The sequence below is a fragment of the Hylobates moloch genome, unplaced genomic scaffold, assembly GCF_009828535.3.
Source record: "Hylobates moloch isolate HMO894 unplaced genomic scaffold, HMol_V3 SCAFFOLD_11, whole genome shotgun sequence".
Lineage (NCBI taxonomy): Eukaryota > Metazoa > Chordata > Mammalia > Primates > Hylobatidae > Hylobates > Hylobates moloch.
The window spans coordinates 58,453,109-58,459,027 of NW_026652286.1; the positions used below are offsets into that span (position 1 = coordinate 58,453,109).

Here is a 5,919-nt window from a genome sequence, read left to right on the forward strand (position 1 = left end):
AGCATCTACTTATTTTCCAAGACTCTGTTTAAATGTCACTTTTTGGATACAGTCTTATTTGATCTCCTACCACCCCTCCCCACTTGAGATAGAATTAACCATTCTCTCCTTTGGGCCTCTAACATCTCCTCTACATATTTTGCATTGGGACATATAACGTTTTATTGCACCAATATGCAATAAAACTAGTTTGTTTGCACTTCTGTTTGTTAACACCTTAAGAATAAGGACTATCTTGAGATGGCGGCCACAGAGGGGGTCGGGGAGGCTGCGCAAGGCGGTGAGCCCGGGCAGCTGGAGCAGCCCCCGCCCCAGCCGCACCCACCGCTGCCGCAGGAGCAGCACGAGGAAGAGATGGCAGCCGAGGCCGGGGAAGCCGTGGCGTCCCCCATGGACGACGAGTTTCTGAGCCTGGATTCGCCCTCCTATGTCCCGTACAGGGACAGAGCAGAAAGGGCTGATACAGATCCAGTGCCGCAGAATGATGGCCCCAATCCCGTGGTCCAGATCATTTATAGTGACAAATTTAGAGATGTTTATGATTATTTCCGAGCTGTCCTGCAGCATGAAGAAAGAAGCGAACGAGATTTTAAGCTAACCTGGGATGCTATTGAGTTAAATGCAGCCAATTATACAGTGTGACATTTCCGGAGAGTTCTCTTAAAGTCACTTCAGAAGGATCTACATGAGGAAATGAACTACATCACTGCGATAATTGAGGGGCAGCCCAAAAAGTATCTAGTTTGGCACAATAGGTGAGTAATAGTGGAATGGCTAAGAGATCCATCTCAGGAGCCTGAATTTATTGATAATATTCTTAATCAGGATGCAGAGAATTATCATGCCTGGCAGCATCGACAATGGGTTATTCAGGAATTTAAACTTTGGGATAATGAGCTGCAGTATGTGGACCAACTTCTTAAAGAGGATGTGAGAAATAACTCTGTCTGGTACCAAAGATACTTCGTTATTTCTAACACCACTGGCTACAATGATTGTGCTGTGTTGGAGAGAGAAGTCCAATACACTCTGGAAATGATTCAACTAGTACCACATAATAGTTCATGGAACTATTTGAAAGGAATTTTGCAGGATCATGGTCTTTCCAAATATCCTAATCTGTTAAATCAATTACTTGATTTACAACCAAATCATGGTTCCCCCCACCTAATTGCCTTTCTTGTGGATATCTATGAAGACATGCTAGAAAACCAGTGTGACAATAAGGAAGATGTTCTTAATAAAGCATTAGAGTTATGTGAAATCTTAGCTAAAGAAAAGGACACGATAAGAAAGGAATATTGGAGATATATTGGAAGATCCTTTCAAAGCAAACACAGCACAGAAAATGACTCACCAACAAATGCACAGCAATAACACCACCCAGAAGAACTTGATGGAATGCTTTTATGTTTTATTAAGGGACTCTGCAGGAGTTTAAAATGAGGGTGATCCTTCCTTTTGCCTGTGGTGTAAAAGTGCATCACACAGGTATTGCTTTTTAACAAGAACTGATGCTCCTTGGGTGCTGCTGCTACTCAGACTAGCTCTAAGTAATGTAATTCTTCTAAAGCAAAGTCATTGGATGGGAAGAGGAAGAAAAAGTCCCATAAAGGAACTTTTGTAGTCTTATCAACATGTTATCGAATCTCTTAGCATCAACTCCTCCCTCAGTGGTACACGCGTCAAGATTTGTAGCAGTAATAACTGCAGGTCACTTGTATGTAATGGATATGAGGTAGCTGAAGTTTGGTTCAGTAAGCAGGGGATACAGTGGTTCCATCGGAGCCAGTCTGCACACTCACATTATCTTGCTATCACTGTAACTAACTAATGCCAAAAGAAGGTTTTGTAATAAAATTATAGCTGTATCTAAAAGCAAAAAACAAACAAACAAAAAGAATAAGGACTATCTTGTTTGTCATTGCATCTTTAGTCTTCGGTATTCTGAGCACTTAGGGGCAGAGCATGATGACCAGCTAACCCAACAACTACACCCAGCTAATCTTTTGCCTGCTTCCTCTATAAAAGCCAGAAAAAAAGAATCACTTTTCCCAACCTCCCTTGCAACCATTAGACACTACACACACAAAAAAGCTCTGCTCAATAAAATCTGAGCAAAGATCTTAGGGAGAAGCAGACTGCTTCTAAGAGCACTTTTGCAATTCTGATAAAAGGGCCAGAGTGACTGATACAAACTGTCTCCCTTTCCTTCTGTCTTGAATACAAACATGATGCTTGAGTTGGAGTGGTGCCATCTTGCAACCATGAAGGAAAAGCCCAAAAGGCCACTGAGCCACCCAACAAATGCAGCTGCTGCATTTATGTTACATGAGAAATTTGTACCCTTGCCAATTCAATCTGCTGTGGTTGGGTCATCTGTTACTTGCACCTGAGAACATTCCTAAGTAACCTATAAATTAATAATTTTTGTCACTTAAAAACAGGTAACTTTTTTTTTTCAAAGGTTTTCAAATGTTTAGTCCCAGAAACTTCTCCTCAAGAGGAATTTTAAACTAAGCCCAATAAATAATGTTGACCAAAGGAGAGGTGTTCTCACTGAAGAGGAAAGGAGATTGCTGTGTGGACTACCAGCCCTTTTCTTACCCCCTTGTTTTCCCTGGTAGCTCCTGAGGCACCTATTTAAAACTCCTATGGCTTCTCTGAATACTGAACTACTCTCTAACACTTGATGGGAGTGTAAACTTGAACAGTCTCTTTTGTGTGTAGTTTGGCAGTTTGAGGACAATTCCTATCATGTTGTTAAATTATGTAATCTTTGGCTCAGCAATTCCATTTCTAAGAATCTATCCACAGATATACTGGCATTGTTGTACAGAGATATGTTTATATATATATAGAAGGTGGTTCATTACAGAATTGCCTAAAGGTTAAAAAAAGAAAGAAAAATTTAAAAAGCAACATAAATGTCCAATAAGGAACTGATTAGTTACTTTATAGCACATTGTTCCTCTGGCATATTCTGCACCCATTACTGACATTGAAAGGTCTCCAGGATATAGTAAAGTAATATACCCTTAACATATATTTAAAAAGTAACTCATAAAATGCTATTAAAAGAAAAATCAAATGAGTACATAAAAATATACATATGTAGGTATGTAAATGCATAGAAACATGTCTTGAATGAAGACAATGTTAACAGTGATTACTTTTGGGTAGTGAGATTGAGAGCGAGAGAACTTCAACTTTTTACTTTGTAAACCAGTATATTGTTTCAAAAATTGGCATGTATTTATTTTTCTTAGGTAAAAAATAGAGAATAGTACCTTGCCAAAGAAGATAAACTGATGATAAATAAGCACATAAAAAGATGCTCAACATTATATGTCATCAGTGTATTGCAAATTTTAAAAACAGTGAGCTACTACCACCTATTAGAATGGCAAAAATCCAAGACACTGATAGTACCAAATGCTGGTGAGGATATGCAGAAACAAGAAAGCTCATTCATTGCTGGTGGAAATGCAAAATGGCAAAGCCACCTTGGAAGATAGCTTGACAGTTTCTCACAAAACCAAACATCTTTTTACTATATGATCCAGCAATTATGCTTCATGGTGTTTAATCAAATAAGTTGAAAACTCATGTCTACACAAAAACCTGCACACAAATGTTTATAGCAGCTTTATTCATAATTGACAAAACTTGGAAGTAACCAAAGTGTCTTCAGTAGGTGAACTGGTAAATAAACCATGGTACATTCAGAGGATGGAATGTTTTTTAGCACTAAAAAGAAATGAGCTATCAAGCATGAAAAGAGTGGCATTCTCTCTATTCTCCATGAAAAGACATAAAGGAAACTTAAATCCATATAATTATACTAAGTGAAAGAAGACAACTTGAAATGGCTCCATACTTTATGATTCCAGCTATATGATATTCTGGAAAAGACAAAACTACAGAGACAGTAAAAAAGATCACTGGTTGCCAGGGGATAGCAGGAATGGAGGGATGAATGGGCAGAACACAGAGAATCTTTAGAGCAGTGAAACTACTTTATATGATACAGTGATGGATACTTGTCATTATCCATTTGTCATAACCCATCCATATACATATAGCACCAAGAGTGAAGCCTAATGTAAACTATGGGCTTCAGGTGGTAACAATGTGTCAGTGTAGGTTCATTCATTGTAATAAATGTACCACTCTGGGGCAGAATGTTGATTGTGGGAGAGACCATGTGTGTGTTGGGGCAGAGGATATATAGGAACTCTCTGGACTTTCCACTTAATTTTGCTGTGAACCTAAAACTGCTCTAAAAAATAGTTTGTTTAAAAAATAGAAAATAGAAACAACAATTCAATACTTAGCCCAACATATTTTATTTTATTAATTTTTTTTTAAGAGAGACAGGGTCTTGCTCTGTTACCTAGGCTGGAGTGCAGTGGTGTGATCATAGCTCACTGTAACCTTGAACTCCTGGGCTCAAGCAATCCTTCTGCCTCAGCCTCCCAAATATCTGGGACTACAGGCGCGTGCCACCATGCCCAACTAGTTTTTTATTTTAGTTTTATTTTTTGTGGAGACAGGCTCTTGCTATGTTGCCCAGGCTGATCTCGAACTCCTGGCCTCAAGTGATCCCCCTGCCTCAGCCTTCCAAAGCACTGAGATTACAGATGTGAGTCACCATGCCTGGCCTAGCCCAACATGTTTATTCAACAGGATGGACTAGGTCCTATGAGGGTACAGTGAAAATTAAGACATAGTTCCTGTTCTCAAGGTGCTTGAATATAATACAGTGAAGTTTTAAAACTATACCATACTATAAAGCAGATTTTTTTTAAAGTGCTGTAAGAAAAACACAAGTAACTGATTATGAGAGTCTAGAGAAAGGAATGAGGTCCTCTGTTCTGATTGGGGGGATATGAGAATACTTCACTACGGCAGAAGCATATGAGTTGGATCTCAAAACATGAATATATTCTTGTCAGTCAGATAGAGTGGGAAGGGAACAGGAAGAGCACTCTAGGCAGAGGGAACAGCACAAGGAGGCCTGAAAATGTATATTATATGTGAGGAATTATGGCTGCCTGGATGGCTATCACGTAAGATAAGTAAAGGGATACCCTGGGAAATAAAACCAGAAACGAAAAGTGGGGTAAAAGCATGCAATATCTTTTATACTCCATGCTAAGCTATTTATCTTAACAAAATATAGGGAGTTAGCACAGGTAGGCCAAGTCAATCACTGGTAGACTAGATCTGTTGTCCTGCAGCCAGGACAGGAGTTAAGAGGCATAGGCCTCTGTCTAGGGGCCTGGGCCAGGGTTCAAGAGGGATAGGTTCTGATGAGCCCATACTCCGAAGCCTGCAATGGGAGCACCAAATGCTTGAACTCCTGGGCTCAAGCAATCCTTCTGCCTCAGGAGTAGTATGGGGTTGCGCCAACACCCAATTAAGGGCATCTTAGCACCTTTTGGATCTGAGCAGCTCTGGCCTCCCTGCTCAGCCCCTCTCTGGCTGGCAAGAACTTCTATAATTAGAAATCATGCTTTCTCATGCTTGGTGTCCCCTTTTAGGGTCGTTTTCTCTAGCTAGACAGAGGAGCCTTGTGGGGATATTGGTAAGGATCCGTTTTCTTCTTCCTATACCTGCTGTTCTAGGAGTTGGGTAGGAACATGTCCCTATTGACCTACCTCCCTTGAACCACCTATAATTCAACCAAGGAGTTTGTACTCTGGAATCTTCCTCAATTCTCTTGATTCTGGTTTTCTAAGCTCCTGACATTAAATTACTTTCATATTTTTTCTCCTTGGTTTGATTTGTGTTCCTGGTTCTGATTCCCAATTATTCCAAAACGTATTAGTTTAATGGTTCAGCCCTACATTAAGCCTTACTGTGAACGATGGCCTTAAATGCCCCCCCCCAAATAAGGGCTTTTTACCTAATATA

The 5,919-nt window shown here is 39.9% G+C and overlaps 1 pseudogene; it reads left to right on the forward strand.

Annotated features, from left to right (window-relative positions):
• Window positions 1-240: 240 nt before the first annotated feature.
• Window positions 241-1,377, forward strand: LOC116477390 (protein farnesyltransferase/geranylgeranyltransferase type-1 subunit alpha-like; annotated as a pseudogene).
• Window positions 1,378-5,919: the final 4,542 nt, after the last annotated feature.